Source organism: Macaca thibetana, chromosome 10 (genome assembly GCF_024542745.1).
Source record: "Macaca thibetana thibetana isolate TM-01 chromosome 10, ASM2454274v1, whole genome shotgun sequence".
Taxonomy (NCBI): Eukaryota; Metazoa; Chordata; class Mammalia; order Primates; family Cercopithecidae; genus Macaca; species Macaca thibetana.
This window is the reverse complement of record NC_065587.1, coordinates 94,858,290-94,879,557: the sequence shown is the minus strand read 5'-3', so window position 1 is coordinate 94,879,557 and position 21,268 is coordinate 94,858,290. Positions and strand designations below refer to the sequence as shown.

At 39.4% G+C, this 21,268-nt stretch overlaps 1 protein-coding gene across 2 annotated transcripts in view; it reads left to right on the top strand.

Annotated features, from left to right (window-relative positions):
* Positions 1-21,268, top strand: part of LOC126929834 (uncharacterized) — a 794,775-nt gene that overhangs the window by 515,455 nt on the left and 258,052 nt on the right. The gene's annotated exons all lie outside the window — the stretch shown is intronic.

The following is a 21,268-nucleotide window of genomic DNA, read 5'->3' as shown; positions in this document are numbered from 1 at the left end:
AAAGATACCAGGGATACTCAGAGTTTCTGGATGGCTACGGTGAAAAAGGAAATATCCTCAGACAAAAACTGTAAAGAAGATTTCTGTGAAACTGCTTTCTGATAGGTATGTCTATTCATCTCACATAGATAAATATTTCTTTCTATAACACAGTTTTGAAACAGCATAGTGGACAGATTCGCAAAGGTACATTCAAAAGCACATTCAGGCCTGTGGGGAAATAGGAAATATCTGCAGATAAAAGCTGGAGAGAAGCTTTCTGAGAAACTGCTATGTGATATGTGCATTTCATTCAGCGAGTTATACCTCTTTTCTCATAAGGCAGTGTTTGAACACTGTACCTGTAAAACTGAAAAAATGATATTTTGCAACATATTGAAGACTATTGTGAAAACTGAAATATCCTGAAATAAAACCCAGAAAGAAGCGTTCCAAGAACTGCTCTCTGACGTGTGCATTCATTTCAGAGTATTAAAGCTAACACTACGTTGCCCAGTTTGGAAACTCTGTCTTAGAGGAATCTGTGAAGGGATATTATGTGAAGCCTGGGGGCTTGTGGTGACAATGGAAACGTCTTCTGATGAAAACTGGAGAGAAATTTTCGGAGTAACTGCTTTGTGATGTGTGCATTCATCTCATAGAGTTAAATCATTCTTTGGATTGAGCAGTGTGAAATTACTGTTTCTGTGGGACCTGAGAAAGGACATTTGGGAATGCTCTTAACAATACGCTGAGAAAAAAATACCCTCCGATGAAAACCAGAGGGAACGTATCTGTGAAACTCATCTAGGTGATGTGAAATCCACTGGCACAGTTAAGCTTCTGTATTCATTGAGCAGTATTCTAACACTGTTTTAGGTGAGTCAGATAAGGGATACTTGGGAACGCTTTGAGGCTTTAGGTGAAAACGAAAATATCTTCAGATAGATACTGGAGAGAAGATTTCCAAGGAGCTGCTTTGTGACCTGTGCATTCCACTCACAGAGTTATACTTTTCTTCTCATACAGGATTGGGAAATCCCATTTGGAGAAAAAGCTACCAGGGAACATTCGGGTGTTTATGGATGGCTATGGTGAAATAGGAAATATTCTCAGACAAAAACTGGAAAGAAGCTTTCACTGAAACTGCTTTGTGATAGATATGTCTATTCATCTCACATAGGTAAAACTTTCTTTCTATTATGCAGTTTTGAAACTACGTCATGGACGGATTTGCAAAGGGACATTCAGGAGCACATTCAGGCCTGTGGGGAAATTGGACATATCTTCAGATAAAAATTGTAGAGAAGTTTTCTCAGAAACTGATTTTTCATGTGTGTATTACACTCACGGAATAATACCTCTTTCACATAAGGTAGTGTTTGAACACTGTTCCTGTAAAAGTGAAAAAGTGATGTTTTGCAGCACATTGAAGACTATTTCCAAAAGTGAAATATCCTGAAATTAATCTCAGAAAGAAACGCTCCAAGAAACTGCTCTCTGACGTGTGCATTCATTTAAGAGAGTTAAAGCTTACACTACGTTGCCCAGTTTGGAAACTCTCTCTGAGGAATCTGTGAAGACATATTAAGAGATGCCTGCAGGCTTGGGGTGAGAAAGGAAACATCTTCTGATGAAAATTGGAGAGAAGCTTTCAGAACTACTGCTTTGTGGTGTGTGTATTCATCTCATGGAGTTCAATCATTCTTTGGATTGAGCAGTTTGAAATCACTGTTTCTGTGGAACCTGAGAAACGACATTTGAGAACGCTCTTAAGAACACGCTGTAAAAGAAATACCCTCCAATAAAAACTAGAAGGAAACTTTCTGTGAAACTGCCCTACGTCATGTGAAGTCCACTCGTACAGTTAAACTTCTGTTTTCATTGAGCGGTATTCTAACACTCTTTTACGTTAGTCAACTAAGGGATACTTGGGAATGCTATGAGGCTTACGGTGAAAATGGAAATATCTTCAGATAGATACTGGAGAGAATATTTCCAAGGGGTGCTTTGTGACGTGTGCATTTCACTCACAGAGTTAAACTTTTCTTCCCATCGAGGATTGGGGAATCCCATTTGGAGACAATGCTCCAGGGGACCTTTGGGACGATATGCACGACTATGGTGAAAAAGGAAGTATCCTTAGACAAAAACTGGAAAGAAGCTTTCTGTGAAACGCCTTTTTGATAGATATGTCTTTTCATCTCACATAGATAAAACTTTCTTTCTATTACGCAGTTTTGAAACTGTGTCATGGATGGATTCACGAATGGACATTCGGGAGCACATTCAGACCTGTGGGGAAATAGGAAATATCTTCAAATAAAAACTGGAGGAAGCTTTCTGAGAAACTGCTTTGTGATGTGTGTATTCATCACAAAGAGTTAAATCGTTCTTTGGATAGAGCAGTTTGAAATCACTGTTTCTGTGGAACCTGAGAAAGGACATTTCAGGACGGTCTTAAGATATGCTGAAAAAGTAATATTCTCTGATAAAAACCAGAAGGAAACATCCTGTGAAACTCCTCTATGTCACGTGAATTCCACTCGCACAGTTAAGCTTCTATTTCCTCAAGCAGTATTCTAACAGTTTTAGGTGAGTCATCTAAGGGATACTAAGGAGTGCTTTAAGGCTTACCACTAAAACGGAAATATCTTCAGACAGACACTGGAGAGAAGATTTCCAAGGAGCTGCTTTGTGACATGTGCATTCCACTCACCTTTCTTCTCATGGAGAATTGGGGAATACCGTTTGGAGACAACGCTACCAGGGGACATTCGGGAGTATATGGACAACTATGGTGAAAAAGGAAATATCCTGAGATAAAAACTGGAAAGAATCTTTCTGTGAAACTGCTTTGTGATAGATTTGTCTATTCATCTCACGTAGATAAAACTTTCTTTCTCTTACACATGTTTGAATATGCATCATGGACGGATTCCCGAAGGGATATTCGGGAGTACATTCAGGCCTGTGGGGAAATAGGAAATATCTCCAGGTAAAAACTGAAGAGAAGCTTTCTGAGAAACTGCTTTGTCATGTGTGCATTCCTCTCAGTTAGTTATACCTCTTTTCTCATAAGGCAGTGTTTGAACACTGTTCCTGTAAAACTGAAAAAGTGATATTTAGCAGCACTTTGAAGACTATGGGGAAAAGTGAAGTATCCGGAAATGAAACCCAGAAAGAAGCAATCCAAAAAACTGCTTTCTGACGTGTGCATTCATTTCAGAGAGTAAAAGCTTACACTACATTGTCCTGTTTGGAAACTCTGTCTTTGAGGAATCTGGGAAGGGATATTAAGTGGCACTGGGAGGCTTTTGGTGAGAAAGGAAATGTCTTCTGATGAAAACTAAAGAGAAGCTTTTGGGGCAACTGCTTTGTGATGTGTGTATTCATCTCATAGAGTTAAATCATTATTTGGATTGAACAGTTCGAAATCACTCTTTCTGTGGGACCTGAGAAAGGACATTTGGGAATGCATTTAAGAATATGCAGAAAAATTAATACTCTCTGATAAAAAACAAAAGAAACTTTCAGTGAAACTCCTCTAGGTCATGTACATTCAACTCGCAGAGCTAAGCTTCTGTGTTCATTAAGCTGTATTCTAACACTGTGTTAGATAAGTCAGCTACGGGATACTAGGGAGCTCTTTGAGGCTTACTGTGAAAACGGAAAGATCTTCAGATAGATATTGGAGAGAAAATTTCCGAGGAGCTGCTTTGTGACATGTGCATACCACTCACTGATTTATACCATTCTTCTCATAGAGGATTGTGGAATCAAGTTTGGAGAAAATGCTACCAGGGGACATTTGGGAGTGTGTGCACGGCTGTGGTGACAAAGGAATTATCCTTAGACAAAAACTGGAAAGAAGATTTCTGTGAAACTGCTTTGTGATAGGTATGTCTATTCATCTAACAGAGATAAAACTTTCTTTCTATTACGCAGTTTTGTAACTGCGTCATGGATGGATTTGCGAAGGAACGTTCGGGAGCACATTCAGGCCCATTTGGAAATATTAAATATCTCCAGATAAAAACTGGAAAAAACTTTCTGAGAAACTGTTTTATGATGTGTGCATTCCACTCAGTGAGTTTTACCTCTTTTCTCATAAGGCAATGTTTGAACACTGTTCCTGTAAAATTGAAAATGTGATGTTTGCAGCGCAATGAAGATTATGGCAAAAAGTGAAATATCCGGAAATAAACCCAGAAAGAAGCATTCCAAGAAACTGCTCTCTGATGTGTGCATTCATTTCAGAGAGTAAAATCTTACATTACATTGCCCACTTTGGAAACTCTGTCTTTGAGGAATCTGTGAAGGGATATTAAGTGGCGCCCAGAGGCTTGTGGTGAGAAAGGAAACATCTTCCGAGGAAAACTGGAGAGAAGCTTTCTGAGCCATTAGTTTGTAATGTGTGTATTCATCTCATAGAATTAAATCATTCTTTGGGTGGAGCAGTTTGAAATCACTGTTTCTGTGGAACGTGAGAGAAGACTTTCGGGAAAGGTCTTAAGAATATGCTTAAAAATTAAAACCCTCCAAAGAAAACCAGGAGGAACGTTCTGTGAAACTGCTCTAGGTCACGTGAATTTCACTCCACAGCTAAGCTTCTATTTTCATTGAGCAGTATTCTACACTGTTTCAGGTGAGTCAGCCAAGGGATATTCGGGAGCGTTTTGAGGCTTATGGTGAAAACCTAAATATCTTCAGATAGATACTGGAGAGAAGATTTCTGAGGAGCTGCTTTGTGACGTGTACATTCCACTCACAGAGTTGTAATTTTCTTCTCATAATATTGCGGAATCTATTTGGAGAAAACACTACCAGGAGACATTCGGGAGTATATGGACATCTATGGTAATAAAGGAACTATCCCCATACAAAAACTGGAAAGAAGCTTTCTGTGAAACTGCTTTGTGATAGATATGACTATTCATCTTACATAGATAAAACTTTCTTTCTATTATGCAGTTTTGAAACTGCATCATGGACGAAGTTGCGAAGGGACATTTGGGAGCACATTCAGACTTGTGGGGTAATAGGAGATATCCTCACATAAAAACTGGAGAGATTTCTGAGAAACTGCTTTGTAAGGGTGCATTCCACTCAGGAAGTTATACCTCTTTTCTCATAAGGCAAGGTTTGAACACTGTTCCTGTAAAACTGGAAAAGTAATATTTTACAGTGCATTGAAGTCTATGGCGAAAAGTGACATATCCTGAAATAAAACCGAGAAAGAAGTGTTCCAAGAAACTTCTCACTAACGTGTGCATTCATTTCAGAGAGATAAAGCTCTCACTACTTTGCACAGTTTGGAAACTCAGTCTTTGAAGAATCTGTGAAGGTATATTAAGTGACGCCCAGAGGCTTGTGATGAGAGAGGAAATGTTTTCCGATGAAAACTGGAAAGAAGCTTTTGGAGCAACTACTTTGCGAAGTGTGTATTCATCTCATAGAGTTAAGTCATTCTTTGGATTGAGCAGTTTGAAATTACTGTTTCTGTGGAACCTGAGAAAGGACATTTAGAAACGCTCTTAAGAATATGTTGAAAAATTAATACCCTCTGATAAAAAAACGGAAGGAAACTTTCTGTGAAACTGCTCTAGGTCATGTTAATTCCACTCGCACTGTTAATCTTCTGTTTTCATTGAGCAGTATTCTAACACTGTATAGTTTACTCAGCTAAGGGATACTCGGGAGTGCTTTGAGGCTTACGGTGAAAACGGAAATATCTTCAGAGAGATACTGGAGAGAAGATTTCTGAGGAGCTGATTTGTGATGTGTGCATTCCACTCACAGAGTTATACCTTTCTTATCATAGAGGATTGGGGAATCCTGTTTGGAGAAAACTGTACAAGGGGACATTCTGGAGTATATGGATGACTATGGTGAAAAAGGAAGTCTCCACTGACATAAACTGGAAAGAAGCTTTCTGTGAATGTGCTTTGTGATAGATACGTCTATTCATCTCAAATAGATAAAATTTTGGTTCTATTATGCAGTTTTGAAATGGCGTCATTGACGGATTTATGAAGGGACATTCAGGAGAACATTCAGACCAGGGGGAAATCAGAAATATCTCCAGATAAAAATTGGAGAGAAGCTTTCTGTGAAATTGCTATATGATGTGTGTATTCCACTCAGGGAGTTATACCTCTTTTCTCATAAGGCTGTGTTTGAACACTGTTCCTGTAAAACTGAAAAAGTGATATTTTGCACTGCGTTGAAGACCATGGTGAAATGTGAATTATCCTGAAGTAAAACTCAGAAAGAAGCGTTGCAAGAAACTTCTCTCTGATGTGTGCATTCACTTCAGAGAGATAAAGCTTTCGCTATGTTGCTCAGTGTGGAAACTCTGTCTTTGAGGAATCTGTGAAGTGATATTAAGTGGTGCCCGGAGGCTTGTGGTGAGATAGGAAAGGTCTTCCCATGAAAAGTGGAGAGAAGCATTGATAGCAACTGCTTTGTGATGTATGCATTCATCTCATAGAGTTAAATTATTCTTTGAATTCTGCAGTTTGAAATCACTGTTTCTATGGAACCTGAGAAAGGACATTTGGGAATGCTCTTAAGAATATGCTGAAAAATTATACACCACCAATAAAAAACAGAAGGAAACTTTCTGTGAAACTGCTCTACATCATGTGAAGTCCACTCGCACAGTTAAGCTTCTGTTTTCATTGAGCAGTATTCTAACACTGTTTTTGGTTAGTCAGCTATGGGATAATCCGGAGCGCTTTGAGGCTTATGGTGAAAACGGAAATATATTCAGATAGATACAGGACAGAAGATTTCTGAGGAGCTGCTTTGTGAAGTGGCATTCCACTCAGAGAGTTACACCTTTCTTCTCATAGAGGATTGAGGAATCCCTTTTGGAGAAATCTCTACCAGGGGACATTTGGGAGTATATGGATGGCTATGGTGAAAAAAAAAGTATTCTCTGACATAAACTGGACAGAAGCTTTCTGGGAAACTGCTTCTTGATAGATATGTCTATTTATCTAACAGAGATAAAACTTCGTTTCTATTATGCCGTTTTGAAACTGCGTCACGGACGGATTAGGAAGGGACATTCGAGAGAACATTCAGGCCTGGGGGAAATCGGAAATATCTTCAGATAAAAAAAGGAGAGAAGCTTTCTGAGAAACTGCTTTGTGATGTGTGCATTCCACTCAGGGGGTTATACCCCTTTTCACATAATTCACTGCTTGAACACTGTTCCTGTAAAACTGAAAAAATGATATTTTGCAGTGCATTGAAGATTATGGCGAAAAGTGAAATATCCTGAAATAAATCTCATAAAGAAGCGTTCCAAGAAACTGCTCTCTGACTTATGCATTCATTTCAGAGAATTAAAGCTTACACTATGTTGCCCAGTTTGGAAGCTCTGTCTCTGAGGAATCTTGGAAGGGATATTAAGTGGCGCAAGGAGGCCTGTGTTTTGAAAGAAACGCATCCTGATAAAAACTGGAGAGAAGCTTCGGAGCTACTGCTTTGTGCTGTGTGTATTCATCTCATGGGATTAAATCATTCTTTGGATTGAGCAGTTTGAAATCACTGTTTATGTGGAACCTGAGAAGGGACATTTGAGAACACTCTTAAGTACACGCTGCAAAAGGAATACCCTCCAATAAAAACCAGAAGGAAACTTTCTGTGAAACTCCTCTGTGTCATGTGAAGTCCACTCACACAGTTAAGCTTCGCTTTTCATTGAGTGGTATTTTAACATTGTTTTAGGTTAGTCAGCTAAGGGATATTCGGGAACGCTATGAGGCTTATGGTGAAAACAGAAACAACTTCAGACATATACTGGAGAGAAGATTTCCGAGGAGCTGCTTTGTGACATGTGCATTCTACTCACAGAGTTAAACTTTTCTTCTAATCGAGGATTGGGGAATCCCTTTTGGAGACAAACTCCCAGGGGACATTCGGAAGTATATGGACGGCTGTGGTGAAAAAAGAAATACCCTGACACAGAAACTGGAAAGAAGCTTTCTGTGAATTGCTTTGTGATAGATATGTCTATTCATCTCACATAGATAAAACTTTCTTTCTGTAACGCAATTTTGAAACTGCGTCATGGACGGATTCACGAAGGGACATTCGGGAGCACATTCAGGTTTGTGGGGAAATAGAAAACATCTCCAGATAAATACTCGAGAGATACTTTCTCTGAAATTGCTCTGTGATGTGTGCATTTCAGTCAGGGAATTATACCTCTTTTATCATTATACAGTGTTTCAACACTGTTCCTGTAAAACTGAAAAAGTGATATTTTACAGCTCATTGAAGACTGTTGAAAAGTGAAACATCCTGAAATAAAACCCAAAAAGAAGCATTCCAAGAAACTCCTCTCTGACGTGTGCATTCATTTCTGAGAGTTAAAGCTGACACTACGTTTCCCAGCTTGGAAACTCCATCTTTGAGGAATCTGTGAAGGAATATTAAGTGACGCCAGGAGGCTTGTGGTGGGAGATGAAACGTCTTCCAGTGAAAATGTAGAGAAGCTTTTGGAGCAACTGATTTGTGACGTGTGTGTTCATCTCATAGAGTTAAATCATTCTTTGGATTGAGCAATTTGAAATCACTGTTCATTTAGAACTTGAGAAAGGACTTTTGGGAACACTCCAAGAATATGCTGAAAAAGAAATTCCCTGCGATAAAAACCAGAAGGAAACTTTCTGTGAAACTGCCCTAGGTCATGTGAAGTCCATTCACACAGTTAAGCTTCTGTTTTCATTGAGCAGTATTCTAACACTGTTTTAGGGAAATTAGCTAAGGGATACTTGGGAGCCCTTTGAGGCTCACAGTGAAAACGGAAATACCTTCTGTTAGACACTGGACGGAATATGTCCGAGGAGCTGCTTTGTGATATGTGCATTCTACTCACATGGTTATACTTTTCTTTCATTGAGGATTGGGGAATCTCATTTGAAGAAGAAGCTACCTGGGGACATTGGGGAATATTGGACGGCTATGGTGAAAAAGGAAATATACTCGGACGAAAACTGGAAAGAAGTTTTCTGTGAAACTGCTATGTGATAGATATGTCTATTCATCTCACATAGATAAAACTTTCTTTCTATTACGTGGTTTTGAAACTTCGTCACAGACGGATTTGGGAAGGAATATTCGGGAGCACATTCAGGCTTTAGGGGAATTGGGAGATATCTTCAGAAAAAACAGAAGACAATCGTTTGGAGAGACTGCTTTGTGACGTGTTCATTCCACTGAGGAAGTTTTACCTCTTTTCTCATAAGGCACTTTTTGAACACTGTTCCTGTAAAACTGAATAAGTGATATTTTGCAGCTCATAGAAGACTATGGCGAAAAGTGAAATATCCTGAAATAAAACCTAGAAAGAAACGCTCCAAGAAACTGTTCTCTGATGTGTGCATTCATTTCAGAGAGTTAAGCTTGCAATACTTGCCCAGTTTGGAAACTCTGTCTTTGAGGAATCTGTGAAGGGATATTAAGTGGCCCCCATGGGCTTGTGGTGAGAAAGGAAACGTCTACCCATGAAAACTGGAGAGAAGCTATCGGACCACATGGTTTGTGATGTGTGTATTCATCTCCTAGAGTTCAATCATTCATTCAATTGAGCAGTTTGAAATCACGGTTTCTGTGGAACCTGAGAAAGGACACTTAGTAATGCTCTTAAGAATATGCTGAAAAAGAAATACTCTTCGATAAAAACCAGAAGAAAGCTTTCTGTGAAAGTGCTCTAGGTCATGTGAAGTCCACTCACACAGTTAAGCTTCTGTTTTCATTGAGAAGTATTCTAACACCGTTTTAGGTTAGTCAGCCAAGGGATACTTGGGAGCACTTTGAGGCTTGCGATGAAAATGGAAATATCTTCAAATAGTTACTGGAGAGAAGATTTCCGAGGAGCTCCTTTGTGACGTGTGCATTCCACTCACAGAGTTATATCTTTCTTCTCTTCGAGGATTGGGGAATCCAGTTTGGAGGAAACGCTAAAAGGGACATTCAGGAGTGTATGGACAGCTATGGTGAAAAAGGAAATATCCTCAGACAAAATTTGGAGAGATGATTTCGGAGAAAGTACTTTGTGATGTGTGCATTCCACTCAGGGAGTTATACCTCTTTTCTCATAAGGCAGTATTTGAAAACTGTTCCTTTAAAATTGAAAAAGTAATATTTTGAAGTGCATTGAAGATCATGGCAAAAAGTGAAATATCCTGAAAGAAAACCCAAAAAGAAGTGTTCCAAGTAATTGTTCTCTGGTGTGTGCATTCATTACAGAGAGTTAAAGCTTATACTACGTTCCCCAGTTTGGAAACTCTGTCTTTGAGGAATCTGGGAAGGAATATTAAGTGGCGCCCGGAGGCTTGTGGTGAGAAAGGAAACGTCTTCTTATGAATACTGGAGAGGAGCTTTTGGAGCAACTGCTTTGTGAAGTGTGTATTCATCTCATAGAGTTAAATCATTCTTTGGATTGAGCAGTTTGAAATCACTGTTTCTGTGAAACCTGAGAAAGGACATTTGGGAACGTTCTTAAGAATATGCAGAAAAAGTAATACCCTCTGATAAGAAACAGAAGGAAACGTTCTTTGAAACTGCTCTAGGTCACATGAAGTGCTCTCGCACAGTTAAGCTCCTGTTTTCATTGAACACTATTCTAACACTGTGTTAGGTTAGTCAGCAAAGGGATACTCTGGAGAGCTTTGTGGCTTATGGTGAAAATGGAAATATCTTTACATAGATACTGGAGAGAAGATTGCGAGGAGCTGCTTAGTGACATGTGCATTCCACTCACAGAGTTTTACTTTTCTTCTCATGGAGGATTAGGGAATCCTGGTTGGAGGAAACGCTACCAGGGGACATTCAGGAGTATATGGATGGCTATGGTGAAAAAGAAAATACCCACAGACTAAAACTGGAAAAATGCTTTCTGTTAAACTGCTTTGTGATAGATATGTCTATTCATCTCACAGAGATAAAAGTTTCTTTCTATTACGCAGTTTTGAAACTGCGTCATGGATGGATTCGCGAAGGGACATTCGGGAGCACATTCACCCCTGTGGGGAAATAGGAGATATCTTCAGAAAAAAACTGGAGAGAAGCTTTCTGAAACACTGCTTTGTGATGTGTGCATTCCACTCAGGGAGTTATACCTCTTTTCTAATAAGGCAGTGTATGAAGACTGTTCCTGTAAAACTGAAAAAGTGACATTTTGCAAGGCATTAAAGACTATGGCAAAAAGTGAAATATCCTGAAATAAAACCCAGAAAGAAGCATTCCAAGAAACTGCTTTCTGACATGTGCATTCATTTCAGAGAGTTAAAGCTTACAATACGTTGCCCAGTTTGGAAACTCTATGTTTCAGGAATCTTTGAAGTAATATTAAGTAGCGCCCAGAGACTTGTGGTGTGAAAGGAAACGTCTTCCGATGAAAACTGGAGAGAAACCCTCAGAACAACTCCTTTGTGATGTGTGTATTCATCTCATAGAGTTAAATCATTCTTTGTATTGAGCAGTTTGAAATAACTGTTTCTGTGAAACCTGAGAAAGGACACTTAGTAATGCTCTTAAGAATATGCTGAAAAAGAAATACCCTATGATAAAAACAAGAAGGAATCTTTCTGTGAAACTGCTGTAGGTCACGTGAAGTCCACTTGCACAGTTAAGCTGCTGTTTTCATTGAGCGTTATTCTAACACTGTTTTACATTAGTCAGCTAAGGGATACTCGGGAGCACTCTGAGACTTACAAGGAAATCGGAAATATCTTCAAATAGTTACTGGAGAGAAGATTTCCGAGGAGCTGCTTTGTGACCTGTACATTCCACTCACAGAGTTATTCTTTTCTTCTCATAGAGTATTGGGGAATCCTGTTTGGAGAAAAAGATACCAGGAGATATTCAGGAGTTTATGGATGGCTATGGTAAAAAAGGAAATATCCTCACACAAAAACAGTATACAAGATTTCTGTGAAACTACTTTGTGATAGGTATGTCTATTCACGGCACATAGATAAATATTTCTTTCTATAACGCAGTTTTGAAACAACGTGATGGACAGATTCGCAATGGTACATTCGAAAGCACATTCAGGCCTGTGGGGAAATAGGAAATATCTGCAGATAAAAGCTGGAGAGAAGCTTTCTGAGAAACTGCTATGTGATGTGTGCATTCCACTCAGCCAGTTATACCTCTTTTCTCATAAGGCAGTGTTTGAACACTGTTCCTTTAAACCTGAAAAAATGTTATTTTGCAACGTATTGAAGACTATGGTGAAAACTGAAATATCCTGGAATAAAACCCAGAAAGAGGCGTTCCAAGTACTGCTCTCTGACGTGTGCATTCATTTCAGCGTGTTAAGGCTTACACTACATTGCCCAGTTTGAAAACTCTGTCTTGGGGGAATCTGTGAAGGGATATTATGTGACGCCTGGGGGCTTGTGGTAACAATGGAAATGTCTTCTGATGAAAACTGGAGAGAAGCTTTCAGAGTAACTGCTTTGTGATGTGTGCATTCATCTTATAGAGTTAAATCATTCTTTGGATTGAGCAGTGTGAAATTACTGTTTCTGTGGGACCTGAGAAAGGACATTTGGGAATGCTCTTAAGAATACGCTGAGAAAGAAATACCCTCCGATGAAAACCACAGAGAACCGGTCTGTAAAACAGCTCTAGGTAATGTGAAGTCCACTGGCACAGTTAAGCTTCTGTTTTCATTGAGCGGTATCTAACACTGTTTTAGGTGAGTCAGATAAGGGATACTCAGGAACGCTTTGAGGCTTTTGGTGAAAGCGAAAATATCTTCAGATAGATACTGGAGAGAAGATTTCCAAGGAGCTGCTTTGTGACCTGTGCATTCCACTCACAGAGTTATACTTTTCTTCTCATACAGGATTGCAGAATCCCGTTTGGAGCAAAAGCTACCAGGGGACATTCGGGTGTTTATGGACGGCTATAGTGAAAAAGGAAATATTCTCAGACAAAAACTGGAAAAAAGCTCTCACTGAAACTGCTTTGGGATAGATATGTCTATTCATCTCACATAGGTAAAACTTTCCTTCTAATACGCAGTTTTGAAACTGCATCATGGATGGATTCGCAAAGGGACATTCGGGAGCACATTCAGACCTGTGGGGAAATTGGAAATATCTTCAGATAAAAACTGTAGAGAAGTTTTCTGAGAAACTGTTTTGTGATGTGTGCATTCCACTCTGGGAGTTTTACCTCTTTTCTCATAATGCAGTGTTTGAACACTGTTCTTGTTAAGCTGAAAAAGTGATATTCTGCAGTGCATTGAAGACTATTTCGAAAAGTGAAATATCCTGAAATAAATCTCAAAAAAAAGTGCTCCAAGAGACTGCTCTCTGACCTGTGCATTCATTTCAGAGAGTTAAAGCTTACACTACGTTGCCCAGTTTGGAAATTCTGTCTTTGAGGAATGTGTGAAGACATATTAAGTGATGCCTGGAAGCTTGTGATGAGGAAGGAAACTTTTTCTGATGAAAGTTTTTCATCATCTTCTGATGATGAAAACTGGAGAGAAGATTTTGGAGCAACTGTTTTGTGATATGTGTATTCATCTCATAGAGTTAAATCATTGTTTGGATTCAGCAGTTTGAAATCACTGTGTCGGTGGAACCTGAGAAAGGACATTTGGGAAATATCTTAAGAAATACCCTCCGATAACAACCAGAAGGAAACTTTCAGTGAAACTGCTCTTGGTCACATGAAGTCCATTCACACAGTTAAGCTTCTGTTTTCATTGAGCAGTGTTCTAATTCTCTTTTGGGTAGTCAGCTAAGAAATACTCGGGAGCGCTTAGAGGTTTATGGTGAAAACAGAAATACCTTCAGATAGACACTGGAGAGAAGATTTCGGAGGAGCAGCTTTGTGACATGTGTAACTGCTGTGTGATAGATATGTCTATTCATCTCACAGAGATAAAACTTTCTTTCTATTATGCAGTTTTGAAACTGCATCATTGACGGATTCGCGAAGGGACATTTGGGAGCACACTCAGGAGTGTGGGGAAATAGGGAATATCTTCATATAAAAACTGGAGAGAAGCTTTTTGAGAAACTGCTTTGTGATGAGTGCATTCCACTCAGGGAGATATATCTCTTTTCTCATAAGGTAGCGTTTTAACACTGTTCCTGTAAAACTGAAAAAGTGATATTTTGCAGCGCATTGAAGACTATGGCAAAAAGTGAAAATCCGGAAATAAAACTAAGAAGGAAGCCTTGCAGGAAACTGCTCTCTGACGTCTGCATTCATTTCAGAGAGGTAAAGCCTAAACTATCTTGCTCAATTTGGAAACTCTGTTTTTGAAGAATCTATGAAGGGATATTAAGTGTCGCCTGGAGGCTTGTGGTGAGAAATGAAATGTCTTCCAATGAAAACTGGAGAGAAGCTTCCAGAGCAACTGTTTTGTGATGTGTATACTCATGTCATAGAGTTAAATCATTCTTTGGATTTAGCAGTTTGAAATCACTGTTTCTGTGGAACCTGAGAAAGGACATTTGTGAATGCTCTTAAGAATATGCTGAAAAAAAAAAACCCTCTTATAAAAACCAGAAGGAAAGATTCTGTGAAACTGCTCTAGGTCATGTGAATTCAAGTCTCTCAGTTAAGCTTCGGTTTTCATTGAGTGGTATTAGAACACTGTTATAGGTTAGCCAGCTAAGGAATACTCGAGAGCACTTTGAGGCTATCAGTGAAAATGGAAATATATTCAGATAGATACTGGAGACAATATTTCTGAGGAACTGCTTTGTGACGTGTACATTCCACTCACAGAGTTATACTTTTCTTCTGATAGAGGATTGGGGGGTCCTGTCTGGAGAAAAAGCTACCAAGGGACATTCGGGAGTATATGGACGGCTATGGTGAAATGGAAATATCCTCAGACAAAAACTGTAAAGAATCTTTCTATGAAACTGCTTTGTGATACACATGTCTATTCATCTCACATAGATAAATCTTTCTTTCTAATATGCAGTTTAGAAACTGCGTCATGGACAGATTCACGAAGGGACATTCGGGAGCACATTCATGCCTGTGGGGAAATAGGAAATATGTTCAGATAAAAACTGTAGAGAAGCTTTCTGAGAAACTACTTTGTGAGGTGTGCATTCCACTGAGGGAGTTATACCTCTTTTCTCATAAGGCAGTGTTTGAGCACTGTTCCTGTGAAACTGAAAAAGTGATATTTTGCAATGCTTTGAAGACTATGGCGAAAAGTGAAATATCCTGAAATAAAACCCAGAACGAAGCGTTCCAAGAAACGGCTTTCTGACGTGTCCTTTCATTTCAGAGAGTTAAAGCTTATACTACGTTGCCCACTTTGGAAAATCTGTCTTTGAGGAATCTGTGAAGGGATATTAAGTGGCGCCCGTTGGCTTGTGGTGAGATAGGAAACGTCTTCCGACGAAAACAGGAGAGAAGCTTTCGTAGCAACTGCTTTGTGATGTGTGTATTCATCTGATAGAGATAAATCATTCTTTGGATTGAGCAGTTTGAAATCACTGTTTCTGTGGAACCTGATAAAGGACATTTGGGGATGCTCTGAAGAATATGCTGAAAAAGTAATACCCTCTGATAAAAACCAGAAGGAAACATTCTGTGAAACTGCACTAGGTCACGTGAAGTCCACTTGCACAGTTAAGCTTTTATTTTCATTGAGCAGTATTCTAACGCTGTTTTAAGTTAGTCAGCTAATGGATATTTGGGAGTGGTTTGAGGTTTACAGTGAAAACTTAAATATCTTCAGATAGATACTGGAAACAAAATTTCCAAGGAGCTGCTTTTTACGTGTGCATTTCACTCACAGAGTTATACTTTTCTTCTCATAGAGGATTGGGGAATCCCGCTTACAGAAGAAGCTACCAAGGGACATTCGGGAGTATATGGATGACTATGGTGGAAAAGGAAAGATCCTCAGACAAAACCTGGAAAGAAGATTTCTGTGAAAATGCTTTGTTATCTATATGTCTATTCATCTCACCTAGATAAAACTTTTTTTCTATTATGCAGTTTTGAAACTGCGTCATGGACGGATTCATGAAGGGACATTTGGGAGCACATTCAGGCTTGTGGGGTAATAGGAAATATCATCAGATAAAAACTGGAGAGATGCTTTCTGAGAAACTGCTTTCTAATAGATATGTGTAGTCATTTCACATACATAAAACTTTCTATTACACAGTTTTGAAACGGCGTGATGCACGGATTTGTGAAGGGACATTCGGGAGCACATTCAGGCCTATGGGGAAAGGGAGATATCTTCAGATAAAAACTGGAGAGAAGCTTTCTGAAAAACTGCTTTGTGATGTGTGCATTCCACAGGTCATTATACCCATTTTCTTATAAGGCAGTGTTTGAACACTCTTCCTGTAAAACTGAAAAAGTGATATTTTAAGCGCATTGAAGACTATTGCAAAATCGAAATATCCTGAAATAAAATCCAGAAAGAAGTGTTCCAAAAAACTGCTCTCTGACGTGTACATTCATTTCAGAGAGTTAAAGCTTACACTACGTTGCTCAGTTTGTAAACTCTGTCTTTGAGGAATCTCTGAAGAGATATTAAGTGGTGCTTGGAGGCTTGTGGTGAGAAAGGAAAGGTCCTCCAATGAAAACTGGTTAGAAGCATTTGGAGTAACTGCTTTGTGATGTGTGTATTCATCTCATAGAGTTAAATCATTCTTTGGATTGAGCAGTTTGAAATCACTGTTTCTGTGGAACCTGAGAAAGGAAATTTGGGAAAGCTCTTTAGAATATGCTGAAAAAGAAATACCTTGCGATAAAAAAAAAGGAAACTTTCTGTGAAACTGTTCTATGTCAGGTGAAGTCCACTCGCACAGTTAAACTTCTGTTTTTTGATTGAGCAGTATTCTAACACTTTTTTATGTTAGACAGCTATAGGATACTCAGCAGCGCTTTGAGGCATATGGTGAAAACGGAATTATATTCAGATAGATACTGAAGAGAAGATTTCCGAGGAGATGATTTGTGATGTGTGCATTCCACTCACAGAGTTATACTTCTCTTCTCATAGAGGATTGGGGAATCCCGTTTGGAGAAAACACTACCAGAGAACATTCGGGATTATATGGATGGCTGTGGTGAAAAAGGAAGTATCCTTTGACAAAAACTGGAAAGAATCTTTCTGTGAAACTGCTTTGTGATAGATATGTCTCTATTTTGAAATGGTGTCATGGATGGATTCGCAAAGGGATATTCGGGAGCACATTCAGGCCTGTGGGGAAACAGGAAATATCATCAGGGAAAAACTGCAGAGAAGCTTTCTGAGAAACTGATTTTTGATGTGTGCATTCCACTAGGGGAGTTGTACCTCTTTTCTCATAAGACAGTCTTTGAACACTGTTTCTGTAAAACTGAAAAAGTGATATTTTGCAGTGCAATGAAGAGTATGGCGAAAAGTGCCATATCCGGAATTAAAACCCAGAAAGAAGCGTTCCAAGAAACTGCACTCTGACGTGTGCATTCATTTCAGAGTGTTAACACTCTACATTGCCCAATTAGGAAACTCTGTCTTTGAGGAATCTGTTAAGGGAGAATAAGTGGCACCGGGAGGTTTGTGGTGAGAAAGGAAACGTTTTCCAATGAAAACTGGACAGAAGTTTTCGGAGCAACTGCTTTGTGATGTGTGTATTCATCTCATAGAATTACATCATTCTTTGGATTGAGCAGTTTGAAATCACTGTTTCTGTGGAACCTGAGAAAGGATATTTGGGACCGCTCTTAAGAATATGCTGATAAAGAAATACTCTCCGATAAAAAACAGAAGGAAACTTTCTGTGAAAATGCTCTAGGTCACGTGAGGCCCACTGGCACAGTCAAACATCTGTTTTAATGAGCAGTATTCTAACACTGTTTTAGGTTAGTCAGGCAAGGGATACTCGGGAGCGCTTTGAAGTTTATGGTGAAATTGGAAATATCTTCAGATGGATACTGGAGAGAAGATTTCCGAGGAACTGCTTTGTGACGAGTGCATTCCAGTCACAGAGTTAAACTTTTCTTCTCATAGAGGATTGGGGAATCTCGTTTGGAGAAAACGCTACCAGGAGACTTTCACTGAAATGGCTCTAGGTCACGTGAAGTCCACACGCACAATTAAGCTTCTGTTTTCATTGAACCGCATTCCAACACTGTTTTAGGTGATTCAGCTAAGGGATACTTGGGAGCGCTTTGAGGGTTATGGTGAAAACGAAAATGTCTTCAGATAGAAACTGGAGAGTAGATTTCTGAGGAGCTGCTTTGTGACGTGTGCATTCCACTCACAGAGTTATACTTTTCTTCTCATAGAGGATTGGGTCATCCCGTTTGGAAAAAACTACCAGGGGACATTCGGGAGTATATGGACGGCTATTGTGCAAAAGGAAATATGGTCAGAACACAACTGCAAAGAAGCTTTCTTTGAAACTGCTTTGTGATAGATGTGCCTATTCATCTCACATCGATAAAACTTTCTTTCTATTACACAGTATTGAGACTGTGTCATGGACGAATTTGCGAAGGGACATTCGGGAGCACATTCAGGCCACTGCTGTAATAGGAAATATCTTCAGATAAAAACTGGAGGGAAGCTTTCTGAGAAACTAATTTGTGATGTGTGCATTCCACTCAGGGAGTTATACTTCTTTTCTCATAAGGCCGTGTTTGAACACTGTTCCTGTAAAACTGAAAAAGTGATACTTTGCAGTGCTTTGAAGACTATGGCGAAAAGTGAAATATCCTGAAATAAAACCCAGAAAGAAGTGTTCCAAGAAACTGCTCTCTGACGTGTGCATTCATTTCAGAGGGTTAAAGCTTACACTACATTGCCCAGTGTGGAAACTCTGTCTTTGAAGAATCTGTGAATTGATATTTATTGGCGTGTGGAGACTTGTCATGAGAAGGGAAACATCTTCCGATGAAAACTGGAGAAAAGCTTTCGAATTAACTGCTTTGTGATGTGTGTATTCATCTTATAGAGTTAAATCTTTCTTTGAATTGAGCAGTATGAAATCACTGTTTCTGTGGAACCTGAGAAAGGACATTTGGGAACGCTCTTAAGAATATGCTGAAAAAGGTCAGGCACAGTGGCTCAAATCTGTAATCCCAGCACTTTGGGAGGCTGAGAAGGACGGATCATGAGGTCAGGAGATCGAGACCATCCTAGGTAACAAGGAGAAAACCCGTCTCTACTAAAAAATGCAAACAACTAGCCAGGCGAGGTGGCGGACGGCTGTAGTCCAAACTACTTGGGAGGCTGAGGCAGGAGAATGGTGTAAACCCAGGAGGCGGAGCTTGCAGTGAGCTGAGATCTGGCCACTCCACTCCAGCCTGGACCACAGAACGAGATTCCACCTCAAAAAAAACCCCCAAAAACCGAATATGCTGAAAAAGTAATACTCTCCGATAAAGACCAGAAGGAAACTTTCTGTGAAACTACTCTAGGTCACGTGAATTCCATTCGCAGAATTAAACTTCTGTTTTCATTGGGCAGTATTCTAACACTGCTTAGGTTAGTCAGCTAAGGGATACATGGGAGCACTTTGAGGCTTACTGTGAAAACGGAAATCTCTTCAGATAGATAGTGGAGAGATTTCTGAGGAGATGCTTTTTGACATGTGCATTTCACTCACAGAGTTAAACATTTCTTCTCATTGCGGATTGGGGAATCCCATTTGGAGAAAAAGCTACCAGGGTCATTCGAGAGTATATGGACAGCTATGGTGAAAAAGGAAGTTTCCTCAGACAAAAACTGGAAAGAAGCTTTCTGTGAAACTGCTTTGTGATAGATATGTCTATTCATCTCACATAGATAAAACTTTCTTTCTATTACGCAGTTTTGAAACTGCACGATGGATGGATTCGCGAAGGGACATTTGGTAGCACATTCAGGTCTGTGAGGAAACAGGAAATATCTCCAGATAAAAACTGGAGAGAGCTTTCGGAGAACTGCTTTCTGATATGTGTATTCATCTCAAATAGTTAAATCGTTCTTTGAATAGAACAGTTTGAAATCACTGCTTCTGTGGAACCTGAGAAAGAATATTTTGGAATGCTCTTAATATATGCTGAAAAAGTAATACTCTCCAATAAAAACCAGAAGGAAACATCCTGTGAAACTGCTCTAGGTCACGTTAATTCTACTTGCACAGTTTAGCTTCTGTTTTCATTGAGCAGTATTGTAACACTGTTTTAGGATTGTCAGCTAAGTGATACTCGGGAGAGATTGGGGGCTTACCATGAAAATGGAAATATATTCAGATAGATACCTGTGAGAAGATTTCCGAGGAGCTGCTTTGTGATGCATAAATTCCACTCACAGAATGTATACCTTTCTTCTCCTAGAGGATTGGGGAATCTTCTTTCGAGAAAAAGCTACGAGGGTCATTCAGGAGTATGATTACAGCTTCGGAGAAAAAGGAAGTTTCCTCACACAAAAACTGGAAATAAGCTTTCTGTGAAACTGCTTTGTGATAGATGTGTCTATTCATCACACATAGATAAAACTATGTTTCTATTACGCAGTTTTGTAGCTGCGTCATGGATGAAGTTGTGAAGGGACATTTGGGAGCACATTCAGACTTGCGGAGTAATAGGAGATATCTTCAGATAAAAACTGGAGAGATGCCTGAGAAACTGCTTTGGGAAGGGTGCATTCCACTCAGGAAGTTATACCTCTTTTCTCATAAGGCAGGGTCTGAACACTGTTCCTGTAAAACCGGAAAAGTGATATTTTAGAGAACATTGAAATCTATGGCGAAAAGTGACATATCCTGAAATAAAACCCAGAAAGAAGCATTCCAAGAAACTTCTCACTGACGTGTGCACTCATTTCAGAGAGTTAAAGCTTTCACTATGTTCCACAGTTTGGAATCTCTGTCTTTGAGGAATCTGTGAAGGGATATTATGTGACGCCCAGAGGCTTCTGATGAGAGAGGAAACGTCTTCCGATGAAAACTGGAAAGAAGCTTTCGGAGCAATTACTTTGTGAAGTGTGTATTCATCTCATAGAGTTAAATCATTCTTTGGATTGAGCAGTTTGAAATTACTGTTTCTGTGGAACCTGAGAAAGGACAGTTGGGTATGCTCTTAAGAATATGCTGAAAAAGTAATACCTCTGATAAAAACCAGAAGGAACTTTCTGTGAAACTGCTCTAGGTCACGTGAATTCCACTCGCACAGATAAGCTTCTGTTTTCATTGAGCAGTATTCTTAAACTGTTTTAGGTTATTCAGTTAAGGGATACTCGGAAGTGCTTTGAGGCTTACCGTGGAAACAGAAATATATTCAGATA